The 17,923-nt window shown below is 41.7% G+C and overlaps 1 long non-coding RNA gene across 1 annotated transcript; it reads left to right on the top strand.

Moving 5' to 3' along the window:
- Positions 1–1,075: 1,075 nt before the first annotated feature.
- On the top strand, positions 1,076–17,619 carry LOC117509250. Its single transcript, XR_004560333.1, has 3 exons — positions 1,076–1,086; positions 16,517–16,644; positions 17,607–17,619. It is a non-coding gene; the product is annotated as an uncharacterized LOC117509250 (long non-coding RNA).
- Positions 17,620–17,923: the final 304 nt, after the last annotated feature.

The following is a 17,923-nucleotide window of genomic DNA, read 5'->3' as shown; positions in this document are numbered from 1 at the left end:
TTGTAAATAGTAAGTAAGTCCCTTCAGCTGCTCACTTGTTTGCACTCAGGGTCGCCACAGCAAATCCAAGGTGGATCTGCATGTTGAATTGGCACAGGTTTTACACTGGATGCCCTTCCTGACGCAACTCCACATTACATGGAGAAATGTGGCCGGGGTGAGATTTGAACCCGGAACCTTCTGCACTGAAACCAAGCGCATTAACCACTTGGCCACCACCCCTATTTGTTTTGTTTGTAAATTTGTTTTGTTTTGTAAATATGATTTATAATATACAAACTCTAATTGCATTATTCAACTTTTGCCCCATGGTGTAGTAAGCAAACAAAGCAAACAAAATGCATGATATATTGTGATATCACATTGCTATACTGTCAGAATCACATTTCTTATGAAGCGCAATATATCGTAATTTCCGGACTATAAGCCGCTACTTTTTTCACACGCATTGAACACTGCGGCTTAAACAATGATGCGGCGAATTTATGGAATTTTGCAGGCTTTTTCATAAGTCGAAATACATCAATTGATGGTGTCCATTAATTGGCTGGAAGCTGCATCCTCATGCGGCGTAAATTCACACACACAGTAAATATAAAGTCTTACCTGTTAGTTTTAGTGGATTCATCAACACATCCTGAAGAAAACGACATCTGAAAACACTTCTGAAAACAAGTCCCTCTGTCACTTTGTGCAACAGTTGCGCCTCCGTCAGATCAGTCAGTGGAGCCCCCCTAACCCACCCTGTCTCTGTCTTTGCGCTACAAGTTGAAAATGTCACAGTGCATTAACATCTCATTTACCACAGACACCAGGCGATTCTGGCTGCACGATGACATTATCTCATGATCCACAAAGAAGAAAAAAAAAAAGTTGAAATTACCGGTACTCAGTTCTCCGTGGGGAGCGGAGATGCCACGAGACACTGCGCGTGTGCTGGTTGACATGCTTGTGAGAAAAAAAGCATTTACGGTAAGTATTAATTAAAAGTTCAAAAATCTTTCTGTCCAACATCTTTCTGTGTAAATATCTCATGTTACAACATGTATGTTAAAGTGGATGAAATTGTCAACCTTAACCCTGCAGGTCTGTGTGATGTTCAGAGAGAGAAACTGAAAAATGGCACTGGGGTATAAAAGAGGGAGAGAAGTGTCACATGTTGTCAAGGGACCTGGGTCCATATCCACAAAGCATTCTAAGGCCAGTAGTAGCGCTTAGTGACGTTATTCTAAGAAAAATCTTAGAATTCCTCAAATTCTAAGACATTTCTTAGAATTTTCCCATGGTAAGATAAATGTTATTCACAAAGCATCTTAGGCCTTAGAACTCCTAAGGCAAGGGTGGGCAACTTGTTCCAGAAAGGGCCAAGAGGGTGCAGGTTTTCTTTGTAGCCACTGATTCCACCAGGTAATTTCACTGATTAACTGATTCCACCTGCTCAAAGTGAGATTACTCAGTGAAATCACCTGGTGGAGTCATTGGCTACAAAGAAAACCTGCACCATCTTGACCCTTTCTGGAACAAGCTGCCCACCCCTGTCCTAAGGTGTATCAGTAACATGCTACCGACTTGATGGTTCAGGAATAATGTTTGTGGTTGACCTCATCAGGAATGAGCTTACGTACCCATGCAGTGTAGAACATAATAATGCCTGAGATGGAAGGTCATCACAACATAGTGATACCTGGCTATGGGAAAAATGTAAATTGTATGTGAATTCTATAACATTCATACAATTTTTAATATCAAATTAAGCAACATCAGCAGCCATTCGCCTCACACTCACCTGTTTGAGAAGAACTTGGCTTGTGTGCTGCAATTTCTGCTCTCACTTTGGATTACAGCACATACCAGCGCTTCTCACACTCATCGCTTGTGTGCAACTACCAGCACAGAGAGTAAACCTAACAAGAAACTAATCGATATAATAATCACATGTGAATGAGGTACAGTCAAACATTTTCAAGCTGTGTAACGATTCATTTAATTTTGCTGAGTTTCATCATCATGACATTAAATTATTTTCATGCTTACACATTTCTTAATACAGTTCAGGTTATATGATTGGTTGGTTTTCCTGTCCATTCATAACTAGGAGTGCATTTGTTTTTCTCTTTCCCTTTTTGTGACAACCAATCACAGCTCTTAGAAGACTGCGTCATACCTAGCAACAGGGTCAACTCCGCCTCCTTGCAAAGATAAAAGTTTCTGTCCACGCTGTTAAAACTCCCCAGTTCTTATTGTAATACTGTCCCAAAGTTGATGTATTCCTCAGTTTGAATTTACTGAAAGCCATGTTGAAAAACAGGCCCGGGTCGCTAGAGATGCAGCCCACACAGGGGTTCCATCTTGTGAGAAACCCTGAACAAACCCAACAAGTGATTTTCATAAAAGACACTAACTACGTTTACATGCCATTAATATTCGGGATAAGGTCAATATTCCGGTTTCTGAATCATTAAGAATAACCCGTTTACATGTTTAAGCAGACAGAGTTACTCCTGTATACATGGTCACTGGTATCATTTGGAATATCCCCATCTAAAGAGCGACGCATGGACAATGTCCAGATGCACGGAGAACGTCATGACGCAAATATGCGTCAAGACATTATATTCATGTCTTTCATGATACTAATGAAGTATTCGGTTTCCTCCTCACTCCAAAAGTGTGGTGCTGTGCTGCTGCATCTGGATTTCGCCATACTTGTTTACCTCTGCTTCTGTGGTGTGCGGTGGGTTGCACGCGCCGCATACAAGTAGTTGCCGTACTCAAAAGACCAAGATTCCTTGCGGATAGGACATGCACAGAAGACAAATTAATGTTCCTTTCTATGGGGATATTAAGATGTGCGTTTATATGACCTGATATTTGGGTTAGAAAAGGAGTAACCCAGCGGTCATATTCAGGTTTTTAAAAACCAGAATATGAGCATATTCGGGTTTTTGTGGGTGTTTACATGGCCGTGTGCAACTGGGTTATTGCTAATATTCCGGTTATGAAAGGGTTATTGGCTGCATGTGAACGTAGTCAATGTAGGCGGTACAGTGGGTGGGTTTTATTCCCTCAACACCTAACCTTATTGGCTCACATAGACAGTGGGGAAACCCTGCGGTTGTCTTCATCACTGTTGTTCGGTATCTGATGGAACCAAACTCCATTGTTTGCTGGACTTTCTGACCAGATAAAACCAGTTCAGACCAGTAGACATGCATATTCATACAGATAACTAAAACTCACTAAAAAATATAACCATTTACACAGCAAATACTTGATATAGTAAAAGGTTAAACACAGAGCTATATCTAACAACTCCTTCTTCACATTTGCTCTCAGACACTTCCTGGTTCACTCTTAGGCTAAGATTCCTTGCCAGGAATCTTCAGGCTAAGTTGGGAGCTCTCTGAAAGGACTCCAATAATCTTTGTGAGTACAGGCCCTGGTGTTCAATGCAACATGTCTACCTGTCATTAAAGGTAGGGAGAAAATTAACCCTCACTCATATGTCCAAGAGAACATTCATGCTCTTTAGTGGTAGACTGCGTATGTAGCCTTGAAGGCATAATGACTATAACGACTGGAGAATATAATGGTTTTAACATGGCTCCTAAGAGCTGTGCCATGTGTTCTACTTGCCGTCTCACGTTCAAAAGCGTTTCTTATAATGAAGCTACCAAAATAGGCCAACTTTTAGAGGTAGTTTAGCGCGTCTCGATAATGTGTCTTTTCTTTAAATAATCAGTGATCTCATCTTGATGGTAGGGTCAGTGATGTGATAGATGAAGAGATGAATTGCAGCTGTGAATCACGGTGACATGAGGAATGCGAGTCTTTGTCTAAAGGCCCTTTAGCAAGGATCAGACTCTCCTCTGGAGGAGCCCAGGCTGCCATCCAGCTAAAATGAGGCCAGACAAGAGAGAGGCTGCTCTGCTCATGCTTGGATTACCCATAAACCCCTCATACCTGCAGCCTGCATGGAAGGCTCCTTTCCTTGTTCCATTTGCAGAGGGCCAGGCTCTGGGGATGCTCCGGTCTCAGCTTACCGCAATCCTTTCTCCAAACACCCCAAAGAGACTTCTCCCTCCCCCTGATCCTCTTGTCTTTGAGTTCTATTTTGTTTTTTTCTCATCACGGTCTTGCCAGGCTACTTGCGTGACTAGAGGGAGTGGGAAAAAAAAAGTTTTGAAACCCAATGGCACGCGAGCCCCAAGTCTATTTTTGGAGAGAGCTCTTTTTTTTTTTTTTTTGCTTTGAAAACAAAAAGCCACAGGGAGGAATCGGTAAGACTGGGGTGAAGGGGGTCTGTTTCTCATTTGGCCTGGCCTGCCTTCTGTCCTGCCCCGCCAAAGTCACAACCACAGCACTATGGGAAAAGAGGGTGGCTCAGACTCCGGAGGAGAAGTGTTTTTCCTGCAAAACCACGGCCAAAATTGTGGACCCTCATCTTAGACCCTGTCGCTTAGCAACCGCCCCAACCTGCTTTACGTTACCAGACCATCTGCTTGAGTTTCAGGCATAACTTTATTTTAAATTGCTTTGCTGCTTTTAGATGTAGAACGATTAGGTGTGTGTATGTATTTATACCCCTCCTTCACTGTTAATTCATTTTCATCAGCCATTATTTGTTAGGGCGGCTGCAGAAATATTTAATGGCCTAATCTCGTTCTGCTGCTGTGATTAGTTACAGTAATTGTGTGCAACAATTTGTGGCAGAGACACAAAACCAAATAGGATTTCACTAAATTATGGTCAAGACATTTACTGTTTGACAAATGCAATTTTTCTTCTTCACTCCTGTGGCTTGTTTTTCAAAATACCAAAATGTGATTTACTATGTAACGATTTAAAAGCCTGCATTAAATATCTCTCCCCCCCCCCCCCCCCCCCCCCCCCCAAAATCAGTTGGATTTGGTGCTTTCAAATGAAATTCCTGCCTAATTTTCTTGAAGCCACTACAAAACAATGGCAGTATTGTGTTGCAACAAATTTACTAGCTTACCGGTAAAATACCCTGTAAAAATTTCCTGTCCTTAATTTATATGACAGCAATACAGCAACTGGCAAATGTTGGTGCTTTTACTTTGTTAAAGACGGTGTTTGTTTACGTTAAGATATCTTTTGTTCCTCTCACAAAGGCCACAAATGACATGGCCTCTTGTCTGAAAAATAATCGATTAAAATGATGATGATGTGTCTTTTAAAGATTTATGCTAGACTGTTGTAGCTGACAACTAATCTGACTTTATAATGAAACCAGTTGTTATTATGCCCATTTTGGCCAAAAGATGCTCCAGTGTGTCAGAGTGATGGGCCAAAACATTATGGCTTCAATGAAAACAGAGCTTTGTGGTTGTCGAGCGTAATGACTCACAGCAGTGTGCTGCTATGCTGATGACGAAGTGTTTCCCATCATTGATTCTCTGATGGGAATTTTCTTGTAGAGACTTAGGAAAACCGCTCTGCCCTCAACCGATTTTGGTCACAACAAAAGCCTCTTTTCCTATTTCCATATAATGTACTGCAGCACAATCCTTGATGACACATCATGTATTAGTTGAGCTTATTCAAGCCTGCCACCTTTAGTCCTAGTGATCCTTTTAAATGTCTCAAATGCCAAACTATTAAACTGTCAGTGCTGATTCAAATACATGCCTGAAATTTTTATGACATGTTTCATATTGTGTCCACTGGAAACAGTTGGATTTTGAGGTTATCCCAGATACAAATTCTGTTATTATTAATATTTGGTCAAGGAGGATATATGTATTTATTTATTCATTCATTGGTTGATAAATGCGGCAGGGTTATGCCGCATTAATGAACCAAATTTTAAAGAAACTGTAGGTGTTTGGCATGGTTCATGGAAAAATACATTATATTTTGGCGCAGATCTGGATCAAGGGGTAGATCCTGCCTTTGTTGCTTATTGTTGGCCGTTGATCCCTCAGATCATTACTTAGATCCTTTACCCAGGACCAAAGTAATGAGTAACCAGTATCTAAAATCAGTAACCAGGATCACCGGTCAGGAACATTAGAAAGGTAAGAAGGACAACTGATCAGGACAAAGGTCAACAAATGTGATCAAAAATCTGTACTCAGAATCAAAACTCAGCAATCAGAATTAAAGATGACTAATCATGATGATGTTTTGAACAGTCATTATGAATGAGCCAATTCAAATATGAGAATTGGGTATACAGATCTGGATCAGAAGTCAGCAATCAGAAACAGTGAACAGTCAGGATCAAAGTCACAATCAGGATCAAAAGTGAGTGACGAGGATCACATGACTTAAGTTTATTCGGCAATAAAATTACATAAAAAATATGTTAAAAGTACTGCTGAGGACAACATAAGAAACCTTCCAATATGGATGCTTATTTACATTGTGGTCCTAATGATTACATGATTGTCTATCCAGGGGTGGGCAATTATTTTTTGCAAAGGGCCAAATGAGAAACAGAAAATGTTGTGGAGGGCCGGGCCAAAAGGCTAAACTCAAGTCTGCACAATAATAATTTTATTTCTATATACAAAGCAGTAAATAGTGTTGTTTTGACAAACTAGAGTGCTGATTAGGCAATGAAAAAAAGAGGTTCCCCTACAAATATGTAATTTATTCAATCAAATTTTCCAAGACAATAGTGAACAAAATGTGAAACATTCCTGACTCATTACATTTGTGATCATTTTCAGTCACATTGACTCCAAAACGCATTTTGAGTTTAATATAGTGTTGGAACTGAAACTTACTGTTGGAACAAGGAGGTTCTTAGCTTTCTAAAGACATCACATCAACTGTCATTGTAAACCAGGTATTAAAGACAAGTCACAATATCACCGTCACTGAACTGTGCATAAAAAAGAGAGAAGTGTCTCAGTTCACTAGTTATAATCATGTCGTTGGATGACTACATTTGTATTTTCCACCAGTTTTTACATTTTTGTGTTTTTTCAGTTCTTTTTTTTTTCTTATTCAGTGAGAGAAATCTAGTCTGTTGATCTTTAACCAGAGTATCAAATGTGAAGCAGAGCTGACACATGATCATCAGTGAGAGAGGACTTTTACCTGGATTTATTAAATTTCATCAAATCCACCTCTCTCTTTTTGGCAAGAGCGCATGTTTTTGAGCAGTGATGCACAATGATTGGATTCATCATTTCCGAGAGAAAAAAAAAACAGGCTTCAAAATAAAAGCAATGTGGTTTTAGTTCAGTCATAAAGGCACGACACACGACAGGAGGTCAGCTGAATGAAGGGGAAAAAGTCAAAAAGTTGGGAAAAGGTGGATGAATGATCTGTACCTTTCCCATCACTGAAAAGCCTGTGCACCAAGAGCGCATGAGTGTGAAAACGAAACATTCACGGTCGATCACGGGACCAAAAGTGGGGATAAAACCAAACCGTCTCCGGCGCTGGATCCATGGCTCCGTCCACCATCTCCTTCACTGTCCCCTAAAATAGTTGCCCATGGATCATGCGAACGCTGTGTGGTGGATGTGATAGCACCGTGCCAGGCTGTGTGGCGCGGGGTGATCACTCCATGCCAAGCTCTGCTGTTATGCAATGGCGCCATGCCAGGCTGTGTGACAAATGTAATGACGCAGTACCAGGCTGTGTGGCGTGTGCACCGTGCCAGGCTCTGCTATACATTGGAGGACACGCACACGCAACCACAAATGGCTTGGGAGGTCGACGAAGGTCACCCACAACACTAACTTGACAGAATAGTAAATAATTTATTCTTTAATTTCCAGGTATTTGCAGGCTGGTCCAAATCAGTCAAAGGAACCGATACAGCGGCGGGCTGTAAAATGTCCAGGTGGGATCCAGATGATAATTGAAGACATGAGTGGTGAAAGTACCAACTTCACAGTTTTAGTCCATGCAAGTTGAGTTTAGAAACATGTTGTACTTGTTTAGCTAAATTCACCCAATAAATATTGTTAACAGAAAGGTGCCTAAAGCCACATTGACATTTGAACAAATTTGATCCTCGCAATTCGTCGTGCCAGTGTATGTCAGTAGATGGTATGCTTGAAAAGCCACCTTTACACGCACGAATGTGATCCCCGCACTGACACGCAATCTTGGTACCAATGAGTAAACTCATCGTAAACTGTGTGAGGCCCTGTGCAATGACACTCATTGACAAGCAGTGACACAAAATGTTTACAAATAGGTTACGCAATGCTCACGACTAGTTCATGCAAGAAATTATGAACACTTCAAAATTTTCTTTGCACACTGGCACATCACATCAGTGAGGGGATAAACCTTATGTCAAAGTGGCTTAAATCTCTGTTCTTTAGTGTGGAACCTATAGGTTATCATATACGTCCAGTTGTTCAGTGTTAAAAGTGTCTGAAAAGACCAGTGACAGACAGTATCACTGCTGACTGCTCTGACTCTATCAGCATACTGAAACATGTTCAGTAGAGGTGGGCGGATCGATCATAATATCGATACCAACGCTGGTATTGATATTGAACGATCCTCGTATAAAAAGATCGATACTCAAGCTTTTTTTCTCTCCTGCACACACTGACTGCTGTGCACGCAGATCCATCAAAGTCTACTCTCTGTCTGTAAGAGCAGTGCTGCACTGTGTCACACAACATGGAGCAGCACACCCCCCCCCCCCCCGTCTTTTGTTGTTGCGCCGTCACATGGCTCAGCGACACCAGTCAACATCCATGCAGGTAGGATCAGCCTGGCCCGCCCACTCAGCGCTCTCCTCGAGTCAGCCCTCTACCTCAGGAAATTTTGTTTTAAGTTGTGTTGAGTGATATATTTTTTAACAAAAATGTTGATTGTGATAATGAAGTAATTTGCTGTCACGTACAATGGTTGGTGAAATTCTGTCCTGGGTCTTTTGGATTCTTTGGATCTATGAAGCTTAAATATGAAAAAGTATCGGTATCAGTATCGATATCGGTGATACTGAGCCTGTATTTACTTGGTATCAGATCAATACCAAAATTCCCGGTATCACCCACCTCTAATGTTCAGAACATATTGACCACAAAGTCAGTGAAGCACCCTCAACAGTCCATTTAATTTCTTGTTCAATCAGAGGCAAAATATAACAACTTTGCCTTACAGGAACACATTTACCAAGATTTAGAATACATGCTTCTGTTCCACAGACTTCTACCAGGATAGGCTTAATATATTTTTCAGGATAATGATGTCAAGTAATTGACTGGGTGATTTGGTTGCACTGAAGTGTCCAGTTTCTTTAAGAGTTTTATTTATTTATTTATTTTGTTAGGCTTATGACTGACATACGATAATGTTCATTCTCATATAATTGGATGCCTTCAAATTGAAACTGTAGATGTGATAATCAATACATTTGAAAAACTCATGGTCCTGAGATGGCTTATATTTACTCAGTTTGATACTTTTGTCTAAATAAATAGTCAGCTTTAGAGAAACTAAGTCCTTTTCCTAATTTTCATAGCAAGAGGATATAAATCTGAAAATATGTCTGTATACACTTTAGACATCAAGGATTACAAAGCAATGTGTAAAAACTAAGGTTTTATTGACTGATTTTTTTGACTGTGATATTTTTCTCAAAATCGATATTTTGTGATTTAAGTACTTTTAGCACCAGGATCTTCAGTTCTTACAAATCTGTCAGGATTTGGTAGGTGTTCTGTTTTATTGTACTTTTGTTTTATTTTTGTGTGCTGTCAGTTCTTTGACTGTTTCTTTCTGCTTGTGTTTTTTCTGTCTTTCTCTTGGTGGTTGGTGTTTTCCTCTGTCTGGCCACACCCCAGTTCTGGTCGCTTCCCCTGACACCTGTCCTTGATTTGCAGCTCATCACCTGGGTATATTTAAGACTCACAGTGTGCTCTGGTCCTTCGCCAGATCGATGCACCTTGTGCCTTCCTTCCAGCTCTTTCTCATATCTTTGCCTTGCTTTGTTTTGCCTCATCATGTTTTTGACCACCTGCTTGCCGTCCTCAGCCACACCTCTAGCCTGATGATTTTTGTACTTTTGCTCCTGTCTGACTGCCTTACCGTGTACCAACCCCAGCTAACAAAGATTTAAGCCTACAGAGCTGTGCGTTTGTGTCCTGCATTTGTGTCCTGCCTGTTGTCATCACCAAGCCTGATAAAATCTAGATAATCATCCAGATCTAGTGCACAAAACTATATTTTCTGACAGGATAAGCACTGTAGCTTGGTTTGGGACTTGCATCAAAAGGAACTGCAGAGCCTTGGGGGGGAGTGCACACTACTGAATGCTTGCCTTTTTATTTGCTAATGAATTCATTTATTTATAAAAAATATAATTTCTATCCATTTTTCTGTACCATTTCCAAAAACTACTGATCTGCTGGAGTCAGTGCCTGCAAAGAAAACCTGCACCCTCTTGGCCCTTTCTGGAATTCTTTGGACACCACTGCACTAGACCATCACCTCCCCCCTTTCTAATTAAGTAAATATCACATTCCTTGTCTTGATCAACCAACTTTATCATTAAGTTATTTTTAATGAGGTACAATGGCCATGTTTGTAAAACATTTACATTTAAAGCCCCTGTCACACATAGCAAGAATGTGGAGGAACCATTCCCGACACAGCAAATATTGCCATAATCTGACGCAGTCGAGAGGAAAAGAGGTGTGGTCAGCCCTGTCAGAACATATCCAGAGTACCTCATCCACACCTGCATGATGGCATCCAAAGCGTATGTAGACAGCAGGTAGATGACACAGACTGCTGTCAGACAGCCATAAAAGGTGCTGAAGACTGCCCGATGTCCAAACATTTGGATGGCAAACACTGGACCTGAGTGAGAGGCAGCACTGTGTTCCTTCCACGCATGAGGGCGTGAGTTTGCGAGTGTGTGTGGCGCACATGTGCTCTGTGCACACACGTGGGGCTGCAATTATCACTCAGCCGTGTGTGTGTGTGTGTGTGTGTGTGTATGCATAACGCTATATGGGCCACTAGGTGCACGCGCAGGGCACACATGCAATTGGACAGCTTCGCTCAAAGTTTGCTGGCATTGGGCCATGTTGCCGCCTGCATCAGACGGAGCCTTTCCAGGGAACTTTCTTTTTTCTTGTTTGCTCACTTCAGGAGAACAACGCAACTCTGGATACCGCGATTGTTGGATTATCACATGGGATTATTTTTTGTTAACCACAGGTTGCTGTCCCGGTTTCACGACCACGTCCGTGCTGTGAAACACTCCTGGACCGCTGTTGGAGGTGAGATACATGTTTATTAATGCTGTAATGACCTGGCACAACAGTTTCATGTCATATCTCCTACAGAGTTAGAAGGTGATCATTTATTACAGCGTGAAATTCATTCTGGTCTGAGCCTGACGCATGCAATGACGTCTTACTGCACACCACGGAGAGGTGCAGCTGCCTGTGTTATGATGGAGACAATAATTCATATTATGTAAGTCACCCATGGGAAGGAATGGACAAATATCTGTACTGTAAGGTCTATTGTGGATATAACATCCTGTTCAGATTTGCGGCGGCATGCGCACAGTAGAGCACAGTGCTTTCGGTTTGATATCTGCTGTTCACATTCACTGTACATTCAGCTTTCAGGCTCCTCTCCTGTGGAACCAGCTCCCAATTCAGATCAGGGAGACAGACACCCTCTCTACTTTTAAGATTAGGCTTAAAACTTTCCTTTTTGCTAAAGCTTATAGTTAGGGCTGGATCAGGTGACCCTGAACCATCCCTTAGTTATGCTGCTATAGACGTAGACTGCTGGGGGGTTCCCATGATGCACTGTTTCTTTCTCTTTTTGCTCTGTATGCACCACTCTGCATTTAATCATTAGTGATCGATCTCTGCTCCCCTCCACAGCATGTCTTTTTCCTGGTTCTCTCCCTCAGCCCCAACCAGTCCCAGCAGAAGACTGCCCCTCCCTGAGCCTGGTTCTGCTGGAGGTTTCTTCCTGTTAAAAGGGAGTTTTTCCTTCCCACTGTAGCCAAGTGCTTGCTCACAGGGGGTCGTTTTGACCGTTGGGGTTTTACATAATTATTGTATGGCCTTGCCTTACAATATAAAGCGCCTTGGGGCAACTGTTTGTTGTGATTTGGCGCTATATAAAAAAATCGATTGATTGATTGATGATAAAAATTCATAATTATTGTCATGATGAAACATGCCACATTCATTTCAACAGTTCCTTTGTGCTCCAGGTGGACATTATTATACGTGGCATGTGCAAGTTATACCGGCAGGAATACCGTGCCAGATCCATCTCGAGGTTCCCTCATATACACTCAAATCACTTTGGATCCTGTTTTTCCGCCATTTGAATATGTAAATTGCGGTCAGATGGTCCTCAGACTGCACATGGACCGCCGTCGGATAGGTGTCCCATTTTGACGGTGCCCGGAGGGTTTTTCAACATGTACATCACACTCAGGGCCACCGGCCGATTTTGACCAACTGTGTGGACTTCCACAGATGGTTGTCGGAATGTTTTGGAACTGAAATCCGACACTTTTCGGATGTGCACAATTCATAATTCTGATGCCATTCTGCATGATTCTGTCTATGTGTGATGGCTATAGAAGCATTATTAAATTAGCAATTTTAAACGAGATTGCTTGAAGCTTGTCTTTATGAACATATCATCAAATAAATTTCACTTCCTCAACCAAAGCCAAATTTGCTTGTTTTAAATGCAAACATGATCATATCTAGAAAATTTGACAGTGAAATGTTTGCACCTCAACTATCAGAGGAGGGCATTCACACTTCTTTGTAACTTTGCATATCAGAATTGAAGCCTGGTCACGATTGAAACATGCCCTGTCATTGCATGCTGTCACATCCTGATGGGATGAAATCTTAGCACCACACCAGCTGTCATACTTATATCATTTCTAGTTGGGTAAAATAATTTGTGGTGGTTTGAGAGCTAAATCTGCCACCAAGCCTGTGGGTGGAATGAGAATGAAGAAAGAGACAAAATAAAAATGATTTTGCAATGTTGAAAGAAAAGAAAGAGATGAAATGGGGAAATGGGCAAACATGCTCAACCAATAAATCGTATTCACACCTTTCCTGACCTAAAGAGTGCCTGTCCTCAGAATTTCATTATTCCAGCAATCACTTTTGGAGGTGTCTTGCATGCAGACAGACAGAGAAATGATCAAAAGGCATTCATATAATTTCTCTTCTGTGATATTTGGTGGAGGTAACAAAACCATAGGCACATATTGTTAGGCAGTAAGCGCGAGTGAACCACAGTGTAGGCACAAATGACGCAGATTAAGAAGAACAGTTTGGGGAGTTTATTAGATGATGAAGGTAAGAAGGTCCCATGGGGTTGAACCAGAGTTTGCAGACCGGGGTTACAGTGGGGTTTTTTGGAGACACAGAGGTGAGTACTGGTCCAGGATGGAGGAGAAGTGTAGGATGCAGAAGAGCAGGTGAAATCCAGTGTTGGCATGGGTAAGGCAAAAATCATGAAACTGGAGGAAACAAAACAGAATTACAGTAGTCACAGACTAGTAAAGGCCTGCAGAAATTAAAACACGACCAGAAAACAATTACTGACGGCTGGAAGGATTATGATCTGGCAGGGTGTTGATGGTGGAGCTGAGTATAAGTCGTGTTCTTGAGCTGAAGGAGTTAGCACAATAGTCATCAATTATACAAGGAGGAGGAGGCACCACATCTGGAGGGGACAGAGAGCTGAAACAAACATGAGTTAATGAGGGACATGAAACGTCGGGTGAATCCTGAATAGAGGGCCAAAACTTAAGGCACACAACAGAAGAGCTCATGACACTCTCAGTAGCAAAAGGTCCAGTGAATCACAGGGAGAGTTTTTGTTTGAGGCCACCTTTAGGACAAGGTCCTTGGAGCTAAGTCATACCTATTGACCATGGGAGTAGACAGTAGCATGTGTACAACATTTGGCCTGAGTCCAGGCACTGATAGAAGGATGGAAAAGAGCCAGTGAAACCTTTATCCAAGTCTGCTGACAACGTTGCACGTGGTGCGGGACAGAAGTGACTGTGACTTTCACTTCATGTGATGGAAACAAGTGGGGTTGATACCTGAGTGCACATTCAGAAGGTGACATACCTGAAATCCTGGGAACGTTCCAGCCAGAGAGGCTGGGTAGTCAAAAAGGAGAGGTTGATAGAAGTTACACATACAGCTGTTTCCAGCTCTTGGTTAACCCACTTGGTGTAATCATTAGTCTGTGGACGATATTCGGACGAAAAATGGACCTTAATTTCAAGGGTTAAGCAGAAAGCCTTCCAAACTGGGGAAGTGAACAATGGTCCTCTGTTGGAGGCTATATCAGATGAAATGCTGTGCAGATGGAACAGATGAATTAGCTGGAGATCAGAAAGAAATGCTTTTATGAAGAGGATTGAAATGGGCACCCTTTAAGAACATGCCTATGATGGTGTGTGTGACTGTGTTACTATTATATGGGAGAAGAAGAGTGACAAACATGCCTCAGATTTAATGTTAGTTTCACCTTGTTAGTGAGACTCTGGGTTATTTTCTTTGGGCCTGTGGTCAAACTAGGTCAGACTGTTCAGAGTTTACTTTCACTTAGTAGCTCACCGAAAGGAACATAGATGTAACAGCTCACGTGTGATTGAAAAAGGTTCCACTTAGTGATAATTGACCCTAAGGGTATAAATGACTGTTTCAGGGATTTTTATCAGCAGTTATTACAGAAGTGTATTGCATTCACTGGATAAAAAAAATTAGACCGCTGATCTCGTAATTACGAGAAAAGATCTCATAATTATGAGAAAAGATCTCATACTATGTATGGAATGGTAATTGCTAAAAGACTGATTTTAAGACTCTGGAAATCGGACATTGTGCCCCAGTTCAAAGCGTAGCTAATGGAACTGAGTAGTTTACTGCACATAAAGAAAATCTGTTATGGAGTGATAGACAATCTTCAGAAATTACATATTATATGACAACCATTCTTAGATCGACTTGCCCAGCCTGGCGATCATGCTGATATGCCCACAGTGGACCACTCACCTCGACTTTGAAAATTAATTGGACTTTGATGTTCTGGTGACGCAAAAGTATATATTGTTGCCATTGGTACACCTGGTTTTGTTTGTTCTGCTATGATTTTTATTATTATTATTATTATTATTGCTATTATTATTATTATTATTATTATTATTACATTTATTTTCTTTTAGAAAAAGCTTCAATAAAACATGAAAATGAAAAAAGGTTCCACATATGATGCCCAGACAATCTGCATCTTGCACAGAGAAAGATTTGAAATTCTACACAGGGTCCACTGGCTTCATAATGGCACATAAATACGATTCCAAGGCGGAATTGGTTGAATAAACCAACTCAAAAGCCCAAATGTTGTAAAAGAGGAACGCTGGACCTCAACATGTACTTGAAGTGATACATCTAAAATCCCACACTATCCATCTAAGGGGAATAAATCTGGAACTATGAAAACATGAGCTGACAGGCATAAGTAAGAATACCAGACGAGGACATAAGTCATTTTTATCTGTCTTCTTATTAAACTATCATATAGTAAGCTCTTTCTGATTTATTTAAAAAATATGAGAAATAATGGGCCAATATTTTAACCTTGCACCTTATGCAGTACTGACAATAATAACAAATGTAATCATAAACTGAATTCTTGGAAATTAAGAAAGAATGTAAGCAGCCTGCCAACTGGTCATATGTTTCAAATATGTATACATACAACATACAGTAGAGCTGCCTGCTACCTGCTGAACAGGACCATTTGCTCCATGCTGAGTGGATAATGGATTGATGATGGAAAATTAGGAGCAGGTATGGGTGTCAACAAACACAATAACTTAAAAACAATGAACACCTGTACATCCCCAGTTGCTGAATGGTAAATGGACTGCATTTATATAGCGCTTTTCAATCTGCATCAGATGCTCAAAGTGCTTTACAGTTATGCCTCACATTCACCCCGATGTCAGGGTGCTGTCACACAAGGCGCTAACTACACACCGGGAGCAATAGGGGATTAAAGGCCTTGCCCAAGGGCCCTTAGTGATTTTCCAGTCAGGCGGGGATTTGAACCTATGATCTTCTGGACTCAAGCCCATCACCTTAGCCACTAGACCATCACCTCCCCTGACACATTACTGGTCAAACTTGCAAAGGTGTTCTGACCAGGTTTGGAAAAGAAAAGCTTTTCCATCTGCATCAGACGCACAAAGCACTTTACAAACACATTCACCCCGATGTGAGGCCGCTGCCATACAAGGTACTCACTACACACCGGGAGCAACTAGGGTAGGGTGACCAAACATCCATATTTCCCGGGACATGTCCGTATTTCACGTCCTGTCCCGTGCGTCCCGGGTTTTTTTTTAAAAGTGAGGAAATGTCCTGGTTTTTAAATTACCTTCATTGGACCATTTACAGGCACTAGGGCACTGCGCACGATGCTGCGTGTGACGTAATCCCTGAGCCGCGTCAGTAAGGGCAGCCCTGTTCTTAATCAGAATGTAGACAGCGTGACTGTCAGTACGCAAGCAACATGCCGAAGCGCAAGTGTATGTTTACCGACGATTTACAAAAGAGTTTCCCCGCTTTCAGACCGGGTCGAGACAAATGGGAAGCCTTGTGCACAGTGTGCAAAGCAGGCACATATGTCTCGGTGTCCGATGGAGGTGCAAGGGATCTGAAAAGCCACCTGGACACAGAGAAGCATAAAACAGCTGTCCGAGGCGAGAGTAGTGCTAGCTCGATCACACAGTACTTTGTGAAACCAGGGAACGAGGATGCAGTGAATGCAGCGGAGGCTGCATGGTCATTTCACACAGTGAAACATCACATTCACAACAGTTATCGATCTATGGACTGCACAAGTTCATTGTTGAAAAAGACCCTCCCCGATTCAGACACAGCCAAAAAGTTTAGTTGTGCCCGAACTAAGACCGAGGCTATTGTTGACGGTGTTCTGGCACCTCATTCTGTAGAAGTCACGAAGCGCTCAAAAACATCCCATTTTGTGGTGTAAGCACTGATGGGAGTAATCACGGTGCGGTGAAAATCTTCCCCATAATTATTCAGTACTTTGATTGGAAGGAGGGTGGTGTGCAGAGTAAACTAATTCAAGTGCAAGATACACCAAATGAGACTGCAACCACCATCGCCAATTACCTAATGGAAACAATGGCAAAAAACAATTTGGCTTTCAAATGCGTCGCATTTACCGGCGACAATTGCAACACTAATTTTGGTGGAACCCGGCGTGACGAAGGGGGAAATAATGTATTTGCAAATTTGAAGAGAATGCTACAAAACAAAACATTGACTGACGTGGGTTGCCCAGTGCATATTCTTAACAACTGTGTCCATCACGGGGCAGACAGACTTGATGTGGACATTGAGAATATAATTTTTAAAATCTACCAGTACTTCCACATTTACACTGTGCGCACAGAGTTCCTCAAAGAGTACTGTGATTTTGTGGATGTTGAATACAGGAGGATGCTGTCACACAGCAAGACCAGGTGGCTCTCTCTGTTCCCAGGCATACAGAGGATGCTGCAGATGTTCCCTGCTTTAAAAGCATTCTTTTCGTCTCAGGAAAAGCCACCCAAGGGATTTTTTGAAAACCCATTTAGTGAGATATACTTGTGGCACATGCACTCACTCATGTCCGTCTTCCACAATCACATTCAAGAAATGGAAAGGGAGAGCAACTCCATCATGGAGGTTAAGAAAATATTGAGCAGCATCCACAACATTCTTATTGAACAGAAGAACAACAATTTCATGTCCCTCAAAGTTAAGGGACTGCTGGCTGAAAATCGCAGAGAAGGACTTGAAGAGGGCTGTGATAAGTTCATAGCTGATGTGCTCGGCATGTACAGTTCATGTTTGGAGTATCTGGAGAAGTGGAT

Source organism: Thalassophryne amazonica, chromosome 4 (genome assembly GCF_902500255.1).
Source record: "Thalassophryne amazonica chromosome 4, fThaAma1.1, whole genome shotgun sequence".
NCBI lineage: Eukaryota > Metazoa > Chordata > Actinopteri > Batrachoidiformes > Batrachoididae > Thalassophryne > Thalassophryne amazonica.
The sequence above is the reverse complement of the archived record's forward strand: the minus strand, read 5'-3'. Positions and strand labels throughout refer to the sequence as shown.